Raw genomic sequence first — 19,898 nt, 5'->3', positions numbered from 1 at the left:
TGGTGCTCGGTCAGTGACAAAAATATGAGGACAGATTTCCCCCTTAGACTTCGGGTGGCTCCGTGGCTCGCATCATTAGTGCTTGTTTTGCAAGGCAGAAGGTCTCGGGTTCAAATCCCTGTCGTAGTTACAATTGTTTTATAATGTATGTTTTAATGATGTTCCAATTGTTTAAAAGGATCAACTTCAGCATATTAATTACCGTATTTTTCGGAGTATAAGTCGCTCCGGAGTATAAGTCGCATCGGCCGAAAATGCATAATAAAGAAGAAAAAAAACATATATAAGTCGCACTAGAGTATAAGTCGCATTTTTTGGGGAAATGTATTTGATAAAAGCCAACACCAAGAATAGACATTTGAAAGGCAATTTAAAATAAATAAAGAATAGTGAACAACAGGCTGAATAAGTGTACGTTATATGAGGCATAAATAACCAACTGAGAAGGTGCCTGGTATGTTAACGTAACATATTATGGTAAGAGTCATTCAAATAACTATAACATATAGAACATGCTATACGTTTACCAAACAATCTGTCACTCCTAATCGCTAAATCCCATGAAATCTTATACGTCTAGTCTCTTACGTCAATGACATACATAATATTATTTGATATTTTACGGTAATGTGTTAATAATTTCACACATAAGTCGCTCCTGAGTATAAGTCGCACCCCCGGCCAAACTATGAAAAAAACTGCGACTTATAGTCCGAAACATACGGTAAAGAAAAAGTGGATTGTCACAAAATCATGCTGATTGTCAAAGATGTTAGATAACACAACACGTGATAGTTGGACCTCAGTGAAAGCTTTTGTTTTTGTTCTGCAAATTGGCCCTAGTGTGTGAATGTGAGTGTGAATGTTGTCTGTCTATCTGTGTTGGCCCTGCGATGAGGTGGCGACTTGTCCAGGGTGTACCCCGCCTTCCGCCCGATTGTAGCTGAGATAGGCTCCAGCGCCCCCCGCGACCCCGAAGGGAATAAGCGGTAGAAAATGAATGAATGAAAATTCATTGTGTTCAATGTTCAATTCATGGTAATATTATTAATATCTGGGGTATCCAAACTTTTTGACTTGGGGGCCGAATCGAGATTAAAAAAAATTGGACCGGGTGCTGAAAACTGACTGCTCGTAAAGTAACAATTTGTATATATATTTATATACATTATATTGCCAAAAGTATTTGGCCACCCATCCAAATGATGAGAATCAGGTGTCCTAAATACTTGGCCAAGTACTCAGGCATGGAGACTGTTTCTACAAACATTTGTGAAAGAATGGGCCGCTCTCAGTGATTTCCAGCGTGGAACTGTCATAGGATGCCACCTGGGCAACAAATCCAGTCGTGAAATTTCCTCCCTACTAAATATTCCAAAGTCAACTTTATTATAAGAACAGTGAAGAGTTTGGGAACAACAGCAACTCAGCCACCAAGTGGTAGGCCACGTAAACTGACAGAGAGAGGTCAGCGGATGCTGAAGTGCATAGTGCAAAGACTTTCTGCACAGTCAGTTGCTACAGAGCTCCAAACTTCATGTGACCTTCCAATTAGCCCACGTACAGTACGCAGAGAGCTTCATAGAATGGGTTTCCATGGCCGAGCAGCTGCATCTAAGCCATACATCACCAAGTCCAATGCAAAGCGTGGGATGCAGTGGTGTAAAGCACGTCACCACTGGACTCTAGAGCAGTGGAGACACCTTCTCTGGACTGATGAATCACGCTTTTCCATCTGGCAATCTGATGGACCAGTCTGGGTTTGGAGGTTGCCAGGAGAACGCTACATTTCGGTCTGCATTGTGCCGAGTGTGAAATTTGGTGGAGGAGGAATTATGGTGTGGGGTTGGTTTTTCAGGAGTTGGGCTTGGCCCCTTAGTTCCAGTGAAAGGAACTTTGAATGCTCCAGGATATACATTCACTGTACAAACATACATATACAAGTACATATACATACATACACTCATGCACATAATCATGTTTCATCAAACATATATTAACGTTGTTGCCCTAGGGTAAACTGGGTATAACACATGGCACACTGACAAAGCTTAACCTATTGTTACTATAACAATCTACAAGGTTAATATAGGTTGCTTCTCTTTCTTCCCCTCCATTTTTCTGCATTCTTTTGTATCTCTAGTTATCATTACCTATATGTATTGTTGCATTTGAACAACTGTATTGTTGATAATAGATGTAAATCATTGGTATTATTCATTATCAATAGTGCTATTTCTATTGGTATTTGTATTGCTCCATTTGTAGTGTAATAATGCTCAATGTCATTTCTGTATCATTATTTATTTCACTAATATATATATATAAATATGTGTGTAAAAAACTTTTTTTTTTTTTATAAATGTGTGAGTGTGCGTGTTTACATGTTGTATTGATATAATGGATGTATACTTAATATAATTGGATATTAAGAGAGTGTGAAAGTTTGACTCCTACCTTGTTTACTTCCGAGACAACCTTCTTAAAGTTTTGTAATCAATCAGAAATATCAAGCAGTTAAAATGCGCCAGACATGGATAAGTGTGGAGAGAGTGCCTTACAGTTTACGCAGTCTAATGGTTTTAAATGGGTGTTTTTTTTTATAGTGGCTGGAAGTTTTTCATAATATCCGCAAAGTTCAGTGAGCAGGTTGTGTTACGTGTGACCACGTGTGTTGACCTTTATGTTAGTTGCATTGTATTATTTTTGCACCATGACTAGGAAAGGTTGTTTGAATTTTGTCATAAGTAAATAATGTGCTATTGTTTTCAAAGTACATTTAAGAGTGATTGATCTGATTTACTCACATTGTCCACATGATAGCAGAAAATATGTGGCATTCAGTGGCTGCCTTGTTCAAATTAATTCGAAAGCATTTCAAGGTGCAACGTTTTATTGAACTCATGACGTCTCACGGGCCAAATTGAAGACGCTGACGGGTCGCACTCGGCCCACAGGCTGTAGTTATGACACCCCTGATTCATATGGTGCTGGCATGGATACCCATGATTTCAGACCTTTCAAAGCTCCACTTGGACCACCAATTTTTGACCTCTGTATTTGTCAAGTCCTAGTTCCGGCCCTGAATGTAGCCCTGCTTTATGGCAGTATACTCATTAAACCATAAACCACATAGACCCATTACAAAGTAAGTTGGCGGTTGTTCAAAAGTTTTGGTTTTGAGTCGGATGAAATCATCGTGGAGGTCGACTTTGCTAAACTAAGAGGACACTTCCTCTCCCATGAAGGTTATCCAGTAGTCATCTCCCTGATGAAGTCACAAAGGGAACAGAAATGCAGTTTTGGACTCGGAACAGGACCTCCAACCTCCTCTTAATGAATATGACCTCAGAGTCCTTCCCACAATTCCCCGGGCCCTCGTTCTCCCTCCTCTGCTCTTCAAAACAACCCCGCTGTGTTTAATCATTCCAAGGACTCTGGGGTGAGCTCCAACTCTAATCAATGAGCCTCATCTACGGGGAGCCCCGTATCCCTGGCGACGCTGTTGCCAAGACAGTTGTGCTTGGCAACCCCCCCCCCCCGGTTTACCATGGAGACGAGGACCCAAACTCCAGACCGTGCCCCCCTCCCCCCCATCCATCATCCGGCCCTCCATGAACTTGCTTGTCCAGCGACAGCTTAGTTTGGTAAAGTAACTTGTTGAATCATTCATTTCCTTTTGACACCAGCCTTGCGGCTCACATTGGTACCATAAATCATCACTCAAAAAGCACACTTTAGGGCAGGTGTCCCCAAACTACGGCCCGCGGGCCGGATACGGCCCCCCCAGCGTCCAAAATCCAGCCCGCGGGAAGTCCCAAGTTTAAAAAAATAAAAAAAATATTATTTTTTATTTTTAGTTATTTTTTAATTTTTTAAATTTGTCCTTACTAGTCCATTTTCTACCGTCTCCTAACCACTCAGGCAAATCATATTGTCTAAAAATGCATTTTACTATCGATAACGTGACATGCAGCAAGTGCGCTCTTTAAGTCAATTAGTGCGCGAGGAATATATATGTATGAATACATATATATATATATATATATATTTTTTTTTGTATATGTATATATATATATATACACACACATATAGACACGTATACATATATACACATATACAGACATATACATATATATATATACATATATACACATATATACATATATATATATATATATACATATATACACATATACACATACTGTATACATATACATATACATAGACATACATATATACACACACATATATACACATTTACATATACATATATACACACACACACATTTACATATAATATATATATATATATATACACTACCGTTCAAAAGTTTGGGGTCACATTGAAATGTCCTTATTTTTCAATGAAGATAACTTTAAACTAGTCTTAACTTGAAAGAAATACACTCTATACATTGCTAATGTGGTAAATGACTATTCTAGCTGCAAATGTCTGCTTTTTGGTGCAATATCTACATAGGTGTATAGAGGCCCATTTCCAGCAACTATCACTCCAGTGTTCTAATGGTACAATGTGTTTGCTCATTGGCTCAGAAGGCTAATTGATGATTAGAAAACCATTGTGCAATCATGTTCACACATCTGAAAACAGTTTAGCTCGTTAAAGAAGCTACAAAACTGACCTTCCTTTGAGCAGATTGAGTTTCTGGAGCATCACATTTGTGGGGTCAATTAAACTCTCAAAATGGCCAGAAAAAGAGAACTTTCATCTGAAACGTGACAGTCTATTCTTGTTCTTAGAAATGAAGGCTATTCCACATAATTGTTTGGGTGACCCCAAACTTTTGAACGGTAGTGTATTACTGTATATATATATATATAGCGCGGCCCCCAGCCAAATTGTTTTACCCCAATGCGGCCCCGGAGTCAAAAAGTTTGGGGACCCCTGCTTTAGGGTCTGATGGACGTTACTGTCACAACAATGTTAATCCGAAGCAAAGGTACTGTTGGACACATCCAGGGGCGGATTAAGAAATTTTGGCCCCCTGGGCCTGACATGGTCTTGGCCCCTCAACCCCCCGCGCGTGTGGGCGCACACACACGCACGCACTATGCAAGAAATACTGTATACTGTGAACAGACATGCACACTGTACTGTACAGAAGAGTGCACATACTGCACACACACTATTAGGTATACCACACAGACACTGACAAGCACAGGTTTCACACAGACACAGGGGGAGGGGATAAATGGCCTAAAAATAAACATTTTTGAAAATGATTACGCCCACTTCAGTGATGGTGCATTGGGTCATTTGAGAGATATTATGTATTGGAAGTTGGTAGCTATCATGAAATAAACCCCCCAACCCACCCAAAAAACTAAATCGGACATGATTTTTGCCCCCTTTTCCTCCCTTCTATCATTAAAAATAGAATAATATCTTAGGAAAACACATTGGCATAACGGCAGCTGTGCAGCAAATTGAGGCTCAAAGTCTGTATCTATTTGTGGTTAAGCTTGAGGAGAAGGAGAAAGGTAAAATGATAACATGCATCGGAGAGCACCACAAAGAAAGGTGTAGGCCAGTTCATGGTACAAGGGCTGCATGCAGGTCAAGATAGCCCATTTCCAAGAATGCTATAGTGGCTGGACAGGCACTGGACATGTCCTGAACTCAGTGTCAGACGTGGCTGCCGAATACTTGGATGAAGTGAAGCAGCTGACAGATCTCATGCTGCCCCATCTGAAGACTGTCCTGGCCAGGCAGAGGATGGATGAGGAGACCTTCCCAATGGACCCTGTCAGTGAACAGGCTAGTAACATTGATGGCACCCCTGTGCACAACATTGGGATGGAGAGACAATGTGGCAAGGTGGACTACAAACTGAAGAAGTTGGGCACACTGAACGCAGTCAATAGGTCAATAATTTTACAGAAGAGCCAGGAGCTTCAGAGGTTTCAAGGCAGCAGCACAAGCAAAAAGGGAGGTTGAACTCAACTGGAGTAAATTCATGAAGGCAAAATTCGAGAGTAGGGCAGATGAGAAACAAGAGATGGCTCAAAGAAAGGAGAGTAAGAGACTAGACATGCTGGACACACTGAAATCTTTTGATGGCCCCTTCACGATAGTGGGGAAGTTGAAAAGTTCCTTGTGGATGAAAGTCTGCACAAGAATGCAAAGCTGCAGAGAATGAAGCTTGAGGTTCAGTTTGCCAGAGAAAGCACCAAGCTTCTGCCTAAAGTCAATCCTATCTTCACAATCCAGGTGACACTTCCCAGAAATGGCAAAAGTGCAATTCTCCAAGTCATAATGGATACTTAGAATTTTATGGTGGTGGTAAGTATTCATGAAAACAGGTAGCCTAACATTAGTGAATGGGTGAATTCTGGAAATAACCTAAAAATCTTACACAGTGCACCTTTAAGCAAGGGGTTTCTTTCGTGCTTTCAATTTTGCAAAATCATCCACCACATCATTGAAGTCCAACTCTCTTGTCAGCTCACTCTCAATTGCCATTAGAGATAACGCATTTAATCTTTTCTGAGTCATTCTTGTGCGCAGCTCATTTTTTACTCTTGACAAAAGAGAGAATGAGCGTTCTCCCTCACAGTTACTGACCGGTAGAGTGAGAAAAATCTGTAGCGCAATGTATGTATTAGGAAACGTAGGCTGTAGTCCAAAATGTATTATTGTTTTGAGCAGTCCTGAAGGGGTCCTCTCCTCATCAGTGTTGTTGAGCTGTATAAAAGATTTGAACTGTATAAGCTCCTGTCCAAGACTTTCATTGAGGTCAGATGGGTATGATTCAGTGAGAATCTTGGCCTTGTGAAGGACTGAAGCATTGGACTCTGTATCCAAAGAGAAAAGGACACTGAACAAATTGTTCAGATGTTTGTAGGCCTCCAGACGGTGATTAAGGCTTGAACTCAGTTGATCAATAGAGGCAATAAATGTCTCTATTTGAAACAGTTGCCTTCCCTCAAGCACAACATCTGGGGATGCTGATTCATCAGCAAACTTTTTACGTTTCCTCGTCCGTTCAGCCCTGTAAGATGGGGTGCCACCCAACATGTTTAAGGCTTTCTGCTCAAAATGATCAAATAGATCTCTTTGGGAGAGAACAAAGGTGCGCAGAGATTCCAGCAATCTAACTGCTGTACCAAGGTCCATGTCTGCTTTTTGAAGTTGCAGACTTGTGGCCTGAAATCTGGACAGAACAGTGTCCCAAAAGCCTGCCATGAAGGCCATCTCAAGTGAATCCAGCTTCCGCACTAGACTGTCAGCTTCAGTTCGTGTGTCTCGTTTCTCTGTGTCATCAGTGGAAATAACCTGTAGTGCTGCTTTTATTTTACTGTAGTTCTGCCACAGTGCTTTGGTAGATTCTGCACGGCAACTCCAACGCGTGTTGGATAAAGCTTTAAGTGTGAGATCTATGTTGGAATTGCCAAATACCCTGTCCCATCGGTGTGTGGATGCAGTTGTGAAGTTGTAAATAGACTGAATCAAGTCAAAATACTTAGAGACTTCATTTCCACATCTGTCAATGCTGTTGACTCCCACCAAATTCAAAGAGTGAGCTGCACATGGAATATAGTGTATTAATGGGTTGCTTTTCTTTAAGTGAGCCTGCAACCCATTATACCTCCCTGACATGTTGCTGGCATTATCATAAGCCTGCCCCCTGCAATTTGACAGCTCTAACCCTAGATTTTCCAACACAGACATGACACAGTTAGCCAAACTTTCACCTGTATGGCTAGTAATGGGCTCAAAACCCACAAAGCGTTCAACAACACTGCCCTCCTTGCTAACAAAACGGAATATGAATGTCAATTGGTCCACATGAGATAAATCTGGGGTTGAATCCACAATGATAGAGTAGTATTTGCTTGCTTGCAGTTCATCTGCTATAGCCTGTTTGGTTTTTGCACCCATCAATTCAATGAATTCCTCACAAATGGTGGAGGACAGATATGAGGTATTACCTCGACCCATCTGCCCAAACTTTCTGATGTGATCCTTTAGAAAGGGATCAAATTCAGCCAGGACCTCCAGAATACCAAGGTAGTTCCCATTGAGAGGAGACCCTAACGATTCATTTTTACCCCTAAATGCAAGGCCCCTTTCTGCAAGGAATTTAATGACTGCAACAACTCTTTGTAACACCTGCCTCCAATAGCTGCTCTCTGCCTGAAACTGTTTGAACAGGTCTGCATCAACTGTGGCACCTTTGGCGCGGTTCAAGACTGCTTGCATGCAGGTTATGTGCTCAGCACTTCGCTCATGTTCACCAAATCTTTCTGAGTGTTTCCAATCACAATAGCCTGTCACAAAAGAATGCGTTTTTGGGGAAAACAGTTTGCATGCAAAGCAGTAAACATTACCAGTAGAGGGAGAGTACATCAGCCACTCTCTTTGTACTCGTTGTCCATTGGGCAAGTGTGAAGTAAAATGTTCATTGTTTAGGCATCGGGTTTTGCCTCCTAGCCCACTGTTCCTCACAGAAGCTGGATAATGGCTGTGACGGTTGTGAAATGATTTTGCACCTCTTTGAATAAGAACTTCCTTCATTGACTCAGTGAGGGTCTCAGCCCATTTAGCGGGATCACTAGGTAGAGTTGTCACTGTAGATGGTGTTGAAGAAAGATTCAGCTCATTTTCTATGCTGTCCAGAGGTGCAGTGACCTCACATTCATCCGAGCAACTGGCTACTGCTGAATTGGTTGAATCATAAGCATCAGAAGCATTTGGTTCAGTGTCTACACTTGTAGTGGTCTCAGGATCTTGGGAGCTACATGCTAGCTCAGGTGCATTGCTAACCTTAGCTGAATTTGCAGTAGCATTTATAGAATTGCTTTCAGCAGATGTCTTTGTACTGAAGAAGCTGGAGATATTTGGAACACTCTCAAGTAAAACTGATTCCTTTTTTTTCTTTTCTTGCTGAATTTTTTTTCTAGCTCCTCCACTTAAACGTTTATGATCCATATTTCCCTTCTTTCTTTGCACATTGGCTCTTTGCCTATCACAACAGATAAACCAACTATGTGTGTGTGTGTGTGTGTGTGTGTGTGTGTGTGAGTTTGTTTGTGTGTTTATGATCGGTGCTGCTTCCTTCAAGTGTGTGAGGTGATTTAGAAAACTAGCAACCCAGCATCAACACTCCAAAGCAGAGAATAACAGCTTACTAGCATAGACAATTGAGAGCAGAGAATCAACTGATTCGTCTGATAGACAGCAGGAGAGCAGAGTGGTCAGTGATGATCGAATCAAGAAAATGTCTAAATGGCAAGGGAACAGACTGATTTGTACTGAGGAGAAAGAGAGAGAGAGCCAATTACAGTGAAATATATTCCAAAAGAGCCAAGTGACTAGCTGAAGGCAGGGACAAATGCCTTGGAGTGACCAACAAGAGTGCAAAGTACCAAATGGCAAAATGTGGAAAGACCAACAGGCAGATCTGCTTTTACCTCTTATCTTCACAACCAAAAAGTTGCTAAATGATGTTTTCAGTCGCTAGCCAGGTATGGCCAAAAGACGCGAAATCTAGCGGCAAAGTCGGTCAATCACACTGACAGTGAAACAAATATTTTGAAAAGATAATAATTGTACACCTTTGTGCACTTTAGTCTTCTATCTAAATATTTTCACAAAGGACACCAAGGCAGCTTGCTAGCTATGATGGGAGCAACAATGTCTGATAGACAGCAGGAGAGCAGAGTGGTCAGTGATGATCCAATCAAGAAAATGTCTAAATGGCAAGGGAACAGACTGATTTGTACTGAGGAGAAAGAGAGAGCCAAGTACAGTTAAATATATTCCAGAGCCAAGTGACTAACTGAAGGCAAAGACAACAGCCAGATACCTTAGCAGAGACCAACAAGAATTCAAAGTACCTAATAGCAAGATGGCGAGACCAACACAATAAATTGTATTAGGATTTAATTTATTAACGTTAATCTTAACAGCCAAAAAGTTGCTGAATAATGTTTGTAGTCGCTAGCCAGGTATGCCCAAAACAAGAGTCGCTAAACCTAGCAGCAAAGTTGCTTAATTGCAACACACTCTAGGATTCAGGGGAATTAAGGATAATAAAGATATTAATTGTACAACTTTTTGTACTTTTTTTCTAGTTTTTTGAGTCGCCAGCCATGTATGGCCAAAAGTCGCTAATTGAATGCCAACGTTGCTTAATCGCCAACACACTGGGACTCACTGAAGGACTGACTGAATAAAAAAGATAATTAAGATAATTGTGTACTTTTCTCTTCTGATATTTTCTCTAAGGACCCCAAGCTATCTGCAAGCAGCAATAATGTCTGACAGACAGGAGAGCAGAGTGGTCAGTGATGAATGGCAAGGGAACAGGCTGATTTGTACTGAGGAGAAAGAGAGAGAGAGAGCCAATTACAGTGAAATATATTCCAAAAGAGCCAAGTGACTAGCTGAAGGCAGGGACAAATGCCTTGGAGTGACCAAGAAGAGTGCAAAGTACCAAATGGCAAAATGTGGGAAGACCAACAGGAAGATCTGCTTTTACCACTTATCTTCACAACCAAAAAGTCGCTAAATGATGTTTTTAGTCGCTAGCCAGGTATGGCCAAAAGACGCGAAATCTAGCGGCAAAGTCGGTCAATCACACAGTGAAACAAATAATTTTAAAAAGATAGTAATCGTACAATGTCTTGTACTTTTGTCTTCTTTCTTAATATTTCTCAAAGGACACCAAAATGTCGCTATCTGCAGGCAGCTTGCTAGCTATGATGGCAGCAACAATGTACCTTAGAGTGACTGACCAACAAGAGCTCAAAGTACCTAATGGCAAAATGTGGAGAGACAGACACAATAAATTGCATTAAGATGAAGAGAACTGTTGCTATTATTAATCTTAACATCAACCAGAAAGTCGCTAAATGTCACCAGCCAGGTATGCCCAAAAGTCGCTTAATTGGCCACACACAGTAACAGAGAAACTAACAAAAAAAAGATCATAAAGATAATAGTTGTACAACTGTGTGTACTTTTGTCTTCTTTCTAAATATTTTCCCAAAGGACACCAAAATGTTGCTATCTGCAGGCGGGAGCGTGCCTATGTTCCCCGGGTCCTATGTTCCCCGGGTCCTATGTTCCCCGGTTGTTCCTGGGTCTTTGTATGCGACCGGGGAACTTAGGACCCTTTTTCTAAAAAAGGGTCCTATGTTCCCTGCATTGTATCTGGCGAAATTGCGAAATTGTGCCCTGACCAAAACCATCCCTAAACCTAACCTGTCACAGGGCGTTGTGGAGCACTTTTTTTTGGCGAAATTGTGCCCTGACCAAAACTATCCCTAAACCTAACCTGTCACAGGGCGTTGTGGAGCACTTTTTTGGCGAAATTGTGCCCTGACCAAAACCATCCCTAAACCTAACCTGTCACAGGGCGTTGTGGAGCACTTTTTTTTGGCGAAATTGTGCCCTGACCAAAACTATCCCTAAACCTAACCTGTCACAGGGCGTTGTGGAGCACTTTTTTGGCGAAATTGTGCCCTGACCAAAACCATCCCTAAACCTAACCTGTCACAGGGCGTGCGGCAGCAGATAGAGCAACTCAAACGCGAACTTCCTTCCTTCGACAACTTAAACGCGTCTCTGTCATGCGTGTCTGCGTGCGTCTTACTTAGTCGCGCATTGGAAGCAGCGGGGAACATAGAACCCTTTTCTGGAAAAAGTGTTGTACGTTCCCCGCAGCGGGGAACATAGAACCCTTTTTTTTAAAAAGGGTCCTTAGTTCCCCGGTAGAGGGGAACATAGGACCCGGGTAACATAGGGACGGGGAACATAGGGATGACCCGCTGCAGGCAGCTTGCTAGCTATGATGGCAGCAACGATGTCTGCCAGACAGGAGAGAGTGGTCAGTGACGATCGAATCGAGAAAATGACAAAATGGGTCAAAGACCAAAAAGTTATTAACTGACAGCAGTGACAAATGTCAGACTGTAAACTTTCTCGAAAGAAAAGGACAAAATGGGAAGATGCTGATAATAACAGCAAAATGGAAAATATAAGAATTTCCAAGTAATGCTCAACTCAAGTGTGTGTGTGTGTGTGTGTGTGTGTGCGCGCGTTAAACTTCTTGTTGAATGATTTCAAATTATCTCTGAGTCTGAACTGAGGGAAAGGAAACCAAATTTTGAGCAGTCTCTCACGAGTTCAAAATACCAAATGAGGAGATTCTAAAAGAACAGACCGGTTTATGAAAGACTTGATGGGGGAGGGGCACAGCTAAGAATACTTGAGTGAGATTCTGTGATCCAAATTCGAGATAGAGCTTTTTGATAATGATAATTTGTCAGAGTAAGGTTGTGTAATCAAAATTTGAGAATGAGCTTTGTCAATCAATCAAGAATATTTGCATTAAGTTCTGTGATCAAAATTCAGAAACAACCTTTAATAATTGATAAAGAATATGTGAGTGAGGTTGTGTGATCCATCCAATTTGAGAATTAGCTTTGATAATAATGATTGAGAGCCTCTGGCCCTCTGTGGATCATGGCCGCGGGGCCAATTTTGCCTGGCCCCTTGGGGCCTCTGTGGGTCGTGGCCGCGGGGCCAAGTTGGCCTGGCCCCTTGGGGCCTCTGACCCTCTATGGATCGGGGCCAAGTTGGCCTGACCCCTCGGGGCCTCTGGCCCTCTATGGATCATGGCCGCGGGGCCAAGTTGGCCTGACCCCTTAGGACCTCAGGCCCTCTGTGGGTCGCGGCCGCGGGGCCAAGTTGACCTGGCCCCTTGGGGCCTCTTACCCTCTATGGATCGTGGCCGCGGGGCCAAGTTGACCTGGCCCCTTGGGGCCTCTGGCCTTCTGTGGCTCGCGGCCGCGGGGCCAAGTTGGCCTGGCCCTTTGGGGCCTCTGGCCTTCTGTGGGTCGTGGCCGCGGGGCCAAGTTGGCCTGGCCCCTTGGGGCCTCTGACCGTCTATGGATCGTGGCCGCGGGGCCAAGTTGACCTGGCCCCCTGGGGCCTCTGACCCTCTATGGATCGTGGCCGCGGGGCCAAGTTGGCCTGGCCCCTTGGGGCCTCTGACCGTCTATGGATCATGGCCGCGGGGCCATGTTGGCCTGGCCCCTTGGGGCCTCTGGCCCTCTGTGGGTCGCGGCCGCGGGGCCAAGTTGACCTGGCCCCTTGGGGCCTCTTACCCTCTATGGATCATGGCCGCGGGGCCAAGTTGGCCTGGCCCCTTGGGGCTTAAGATTATTATTTTTGCAAAAGTAGTTTTGCTTGGGTCGCGGCCGCGGGGCCAAGTTGGCCTGGCCCCTTGGGGCCTCTGGCCCCCTGGGCCTGGGCCCGGTAGGCCCGGTCATTAATCCACCTATGGACACATCTACAGATGGAACCACATGAACATTGCATATCACGGTTATTATGACTAAAATGATCACAATTATTGTCATTATCACGGTATTGTTGAATGTGCTTACAAAGTTTTTATACATTAAATTTAATCTTTTGACCAAGTTATTTTTTTTAAATAGCTGATATAAATAGACACTGTTAGAAAAGCCACTATTTTGCATGTTTTGTTTCTGTTTTGTTGTCAAAGCTTTTATTGTTTTTAATATTGGTTTGCACTGTAGCACTTTAAGATTTATTTAAATGAAAAGTGCCATCCATCCATCCGTCTTTTTCCGCTTATCCGAGGTCGGGTCGCGGGGGCAGCAGCCTAAGCAGAGAAGCCCAGACTTCTCTCTCCCCAGCCACTTCGTTCAGCTCTTCCCGGGGGATCCCGAGGCGTTCCCAGGCCAGCCGGGAGACATAGTCTCTCCACCGTGTCCTGGGTCTTCCCCGTGGTCTCCTACCGGTCGGACGTGCCCGAAACACCTCCCTAGGGAGGCGTTCGGGTGGCATCACCTCATCTGGCTCCTCTCCATGTGGAGGAGCAGCGGCTTTACTTTGAGCTCCTCCCGGATGGCAGAGCTTCTCACCCTATCTCTAAGGGAGAGCCCCGCCACCCGGCGGAGGAAACTCATTTCGGTCGCTTATACCCGTGATCTTGTCCTTTCGGTCATAACCCAAAGCTCATGACCATAGGTGAGGATGGGAACGTAGATCGACCGGTAAATGGAGAGCTTTGCCTTCCGGCTCAGCTCCTTCTTCACCACAACGGATCGATACAGCGTCCGCATTACTGAAGAAGCCGCATCGTGAACAAGACTCCGAGGTACTTGAACTCCTCCACTCGGGACAGGGTCTCCTCCCCAACCTGGAGATGTCTCAGTTACTCAGTGTTTATGTAAGTTTAGATTGGGGTATGTCGTTTCTTAATTGGTAAAGATGTTAACGCCTCTTGTTTTCATGTTAGCATTTAAGCTAATGAGTTGGCACCAGTCATTCAAGTTATCAAAGTGCAGTTATCAGTCGCGTTTTTTTTGCTAATTTTCATATAAAACGGTTAGAGATGTCCAATAATATCGGACATTATTGGCCGATAAATGCTTTAAAATGTAATATCGGAAATTATCGGTATCTGTTTGATAAAGTAAAATGTATGACTTTTTAAAATGCCGCTTTACGGAGTGGTACACGGACGTAGGGAGAAGTACAGAGCGCCAATAAACCTTAAAGGCACTGCCTTTGCGTGCCGGCCCAATCACATAATATCTACGGCTTTTCACACACACGAGTGAATGCAAGCCATACTTGGTCAACAGCCATACAGGTCACACTGAGGGTGGACGTATAAACAACTTTAACACTGTTACAAATATGCGCCACGCTGTGAACCCACACCAAACAAGAATGACAAACACATTTCGGGAGAACATCCGCACCGTAACACAACATAAACACAACAGAACAAATACCCAGAACCCCTTGCAGCACTAACTCTTCCGGGACGCTACAATATGCACGCCCCTGCTACCTCCTCATGCTCTCTCAGGGAGAGCATGTCCCAAATTCCAAGCTGCTGTTTTGAGGCATGTTAAAAAAAAATAATGCACTTTGTGACTTCAATAATAAATATGGCAGTGCCATGTTGGCATTTTTTTCCATAACTTGAGTTGATTTATTTTGGAAAACCTTGTTACATTGTTTAATGCATCCAGCGCGGCATCACAACATAATAATGTGTTCATTCCACGACTGTATATATCGGTATCTGTTGATATCGGAATCGGTACTTAAGAGTTGGACAATATCGGAATATCGGATATCGGCAAAAAAGCCATTATCGGACATCTCTAAAAACGGTAATACTAAACGTCGGGAGTTTTTTATTTTTGATCATTAATACTGTTTATGGTGACACGGTGACTCCATGTTGTCTGTTCCTCTGGTAGACCAGCTGATTTGTGCAAAAAGCTTTGCTGCAACCATTTGTTCCGAGAACGATCTTTGTGTCTATCTCACAGAGGACTTCTCCGCTCCCCCCCGAGAGAGCTTTAAAAGAAAAGAAGAATTTTCCGGCAGCACTCTTCTCATTGATGAAATGTTTCCTCGGTGCTCTTCAATTATTCACACCGTTTTCATTGGAGAAGTCCCAGTGGCGCCCGGTGAGATTTGCATCTTGATTTATTTGTCATATATCCTTTATATCTCTAAATTCTTTATACCTCTCCAGCGGTGCCATGCATCTTTCATGCCGCCTTAGCGGGGCCCCGATCCAAACACCGCCCACATTACACCTCGGCTCTTGTAGAGGCGATGAAAAATGCATCGCCAGGCGCCATTAATTGCTCGACTCTCTACTTGTTCCACCAAGTCGGGTGTCAGGAGTCACCGTCGGCCTCCCCTTGTTTTGTCTGCTTTTGTGCGGGGAGGAGGCTGGGCCGTGACCTGGAAAGGCTGTTTAGCGGAGGATGAGTGAGTGACACAATTAGGCGAACGCGGGGACGCCGTCTTTGCCGCTCGCCCACGGGGCAAGGCACATTTATTTATGAAGCACATTTCGCTGAGTTCTCAGACGGAGGAGGAGGAGGAGGAAGTTGTCGCGGCCACTGAAACAGTGACGACTGTCTCAATGTTGTAAATATTCACAAAACTGCTAACTGTTTGCTTTTGTTACATTTTTTTTTATTAGTGTTTGGCGCCTGCAAGTGTGTGTTGCTGTGGTGCTTTGCCAACTTGCAAGTCACATACAAAGTACTATGTTGTAGCTAGGGATGCACGATACACCGTGAAGTCCAGACTATCAGCCTCTATTTTTTTCCTACACTTTGAACCCTGCAGCTTATAAAACGGTGCGGCCAATTCATGGATTTTTCTTTGCTGACGGCCAAAATGCAAACAGTTTTCAAATAAAACAAAAAACAAGCAGAGACGCTGAAAATGTGTGTTATTGTTTGTGCTATGGCGCCATCTTTTGGATGAGTTCGCTCACTTACCATGAAATGATTTACGTGGACCCCAACTTAAACAAGTTGAAAAACTTATTGGGGTGTTACCATTTAGTGGTCAATTGTACGGAATATGTACTGTACTGTGCAATCTACTAATGATAAATGATAAATAATGATAAATGGGTTATACTTGTATAGCGCTTTTCTACCTTCAAGGTACTCAAAGCGCTTTGACAGTATTTCCACATTCACCCATTCACACACACATTCACACACTGATGGCGGGAGCTGCCATGCAAGGCGCAAGGGTGAAGTGTCTTGCCCAAGGACACAACGGACGTGACTAGGATGGTAGAAGGTGGGGATTGAACCCCAGTAACCAGCAACCCTCCGATTGCTGGCACGGCCACTCTACCAACTTCGCCTAAAAGTTTCAATCAATCAATCAATCAATCAATCACTGCAGGTGTTAAAGTGTCCTATTTTAGTGCTTTGAACCGGAAGTATAGGTGTCATTCCGTCTTCAAGCTGTTCCATAGCGTTTCTACTCGTATGGATTCTTCATTCATCACTTTTTAAGTTTTACAATATAACTAAAATAATTCTGACTTGCCAACCTGCAGGTCATGTACAAAATATTATGTCGTAGCTAGGGATGCACGATACACCGTGAAGTCCAGACTATCAGCCTCTATTTTTTTTCCTACACTTTGAACCCTGCAGCTTATAAAACGGTGCGGCCAGTTCATGGATTTTTCTTTGCTGACGGCCAAAATGCAAACAGTTTTCAAATAAAACAAAAAACAAGCAGAGACGCTGAAAATGTGTGTTATTGTTTGTGCTATGGCGCCATCTTTTGGGCGAGTTCGCTCACTGCAGGTGTTAAAGTGTCCATTTTTAGTGCTTTGGACCGGGAGTATAGGTGTCATTACGTCTTCTAGTCGTTCCATAGCGTTTCTACTCGTATGGATTCTTCATTCATCACTTTTTTAGTTTTACAATATAACAAAAACAATTCTGACTTACTAAACCGTCCCATGTGTGATGTCTGTAGGAGTGTTTTCATGCATATTTGTACGTGCTATCGGAATGTAATCAAGCGAGCGTCGTTAGCATTAGCTAATACGCTAACACGTTTACGAGTGTCCATGTTGGTATTATTAACCTACAATGGCATTCTTTTTCCGTTTCATAAATTCACCAAAACGTCACCGTGAAGTTCTTGAGTCTGTTCAGATGACTGGGGCGCTAATTTGCGCAGCTAGTGGGTCCATGGCGATGACTTATGTTTTGTTTGATCAACCGTTTTGCTGCCGCGTTACAGACATCGTTTGGAAACAGTTATGGTATGTAAATATATATAAAATATTTGTGTAAATAATTTCACAACGTATATATCTGGGGTTTATAGTCCGGTGCGGCTAATATATGGAAGAAAAAAAAATCCTAAAATTTAGTCGGTGTGGCTCATATACCGGTGCGCTCTACTGTCGGAAAATACGCTTTTTTTTTTTTTTTATAGCTGGTACTGATAACTTCCTACTAGGGATGTTCGATAATATCGGACTGACAATATTATCGGCCGATAAATGCTTTAAAATGTAATATCGGAAATTATCGGTATCGGTTTCAAAATTATCGGTATCGGTTTCAAAAAGTAAAATGTATGACTTTTTAAAACGCCGCTGTGTACAGAGAGAAGTACAGAGCACCAATAAACCTTAAAGGCACTGCCTTTGCGTGCAGGCCCAATCCCATAATATCTACGGCTTTTCACACACACAAGTGAATGCAAGGCATACTTGGTCAACAGCCATACAGGTCACACTGAGGGTTGCCGTATAAACAACTTTAACTCTGTTACAACACATTTCGGGAGAACATCCGCACCGTAACACAACATAAACACGACAGAACAAATACCCAGAACCCCTTGCAGCACTAACTCTTCCAGGACGCTACAATATACACCCCCCCCACACACACACACATCAACCCCGCCCACCTCAACCTCCTCATGCTCTCTCAGGGAGAGCATGTCCCAAATTCCAAGCTGCTGTTTTGAGGCATGTTAAAAAAAAATGCACTTTGTGACTTCAATAATAAATATGGCAGTGCCATGTTGGCATTTTTTTCCATAACTTGAGTTGATTTATTTTGGAAAACCTTGTTACATTGTTTAATGCATCCAGCGGGGCATCACAACAAAATTAGGCATAATAATGTGTTAATTCCATGACTGTATATATCGGTATCGGTTGATATCGGAATCGGTACTTAAGAGTTGGACAATATCGGCAAAAAAGCCATTATCGGACATCTCTACTTTGCACCTTTTTTCTAACACTTTATCAAGCATTTCTTACTTATTCCTTATTTTTAAACCTTCATTTTAAGTTATTATTAAGTGTTCAATGCAATTTTACAATTTGGTTTCCATGCTTGTGTTGACATTTTCTTTCTGCCTTGATAGCTGAGGGGATTATAATCAGAGGAAGGTAGCATTTGAAATACAAATATTTACATTTAATATGTTTTCACCCCTGCTCCTTATTTTTGAGAGGTCATCTTATTTTGATGCATGGCCGCTATAATTTGTCACATCTGTGACTAATAGGTTTTTGATTGATCTCGCTGCAGATTACAACATTACTAAAAGTACATGAAGTGAGGATATGATGGAAAGTAAAAAAAAAAAGTCCTGATGTTTGCACTGCTGTATTTTGAAGGCACTCCATCATTCTGCCCGCACACCTGGGCTAGGAGGCAAAAGGCAGAGTCACCGTGCACGTGCGGAACACTAACGCTTGCGAGGAAGGATGAAAAAAAACAAAAAAAACGATGGGACGGTTTGGAGAAAGACGAATAATTGTGGGAGAATTAGCCCGTCGTCCTCCCGAGGGTGAGGGAAGCGGCGAGGCGGGGAGCGAAATGTACACCATTGCAAACATGTTTATCTTATCTGGAGGCTCAAGCGTTTGTGTGACGCCGGTTCAAAGCTTTGTCACATTTAAGCGTGTCACTAACTTATCTCCTTCACTGGCTTTTGTCTGTCAGCGGCACAAAGGAATAATCTTCAAGGTCCGTCAAACGCTGCCCTCCTCTTTTAAGGGGAGCTCAGGCTCCACGTTTACACGCACGCCATATTCCCCTGTTCGTCTGAATATTTCAAGACATTACCAAAACTTCTTTTTCCCTGAATGTTCAAAATGGCGGCCGTTTTCCTATTTTGGCGGTATGGAATGTTAGAAAAGTGAAATTAGTCAAGTTGTAGTGTGAAAAACACTAACCTGTTTATCATTAACAGGAATAAATTTAAGCTGTCTTCAAGTTGAAGCTGTTTTGATAGGGGGGGTATATTGTAGCGTCCCGGAAGAGTTAGTGCTGCAAGGGGTTCTGGGTATTTGTTATGTTGTGTTACAGTGCGGATGTTCTCCCGAAATGTGTTTGTCATTCTTGTTTGGTGTGGGTTCACAGTGTGGCGCATATTTGTAACAGTGTTAAAGTTGTTTATACGGTCACCCTCAGTGTGACCTGTATGGCTGTTGACCAAGTATGCCTTGCATTCACTTGTGTGTGTGAAAAGCCGTAGATATTATGTAATTGGGCCGGCTCGC

General features: G+C 42.9%; 1 long non-coding RNA gene across 1 annotated transcript in view; it reads left to right on the top strand.

Moving 5' to 3' along the window:
* The window catches only part of LOC133657786 (uncharacterized), a 313,085-nt gene extending 297,279 nt beyond the window's left edge, over positions 1-15,806 (top strand). The window contains exons 4-5 of the long non-coding RNA XR_009827363.1: positions 15,355-15,495; positions 15,564-15,806. This is a non-coding gene — a long non-coding RNA (uncharacterized LOC133657786). The remainder of the gene's footprint in view (positions 1-15,354; positions 15,496-15,563) is intronic.
* Positions 15,807-19,898: the final 4,092 nt, after the last annotated feature.

Source organism: Entelurus aequoreus, linkage group LG09 (genome assembly GCF_033978785.1).
Source record: "Entelurus aequoreus isolate RoL-2023_Sb linkage group LG09, RoL_Eaeq_v1.1, whole genome shotgun sequence".
In the NCBI taxonomy this organism is placed as follows: domain Eukaryota; kingdom Metazoa; phylum Chordata; class Actinopteri; order Syngnathiformes; family Syngnathidae; genus Entelurus; species Entelurus aequoreus.
This window is presented reverse-complemented; position numbering and strand designations above follow the sequence as displayed.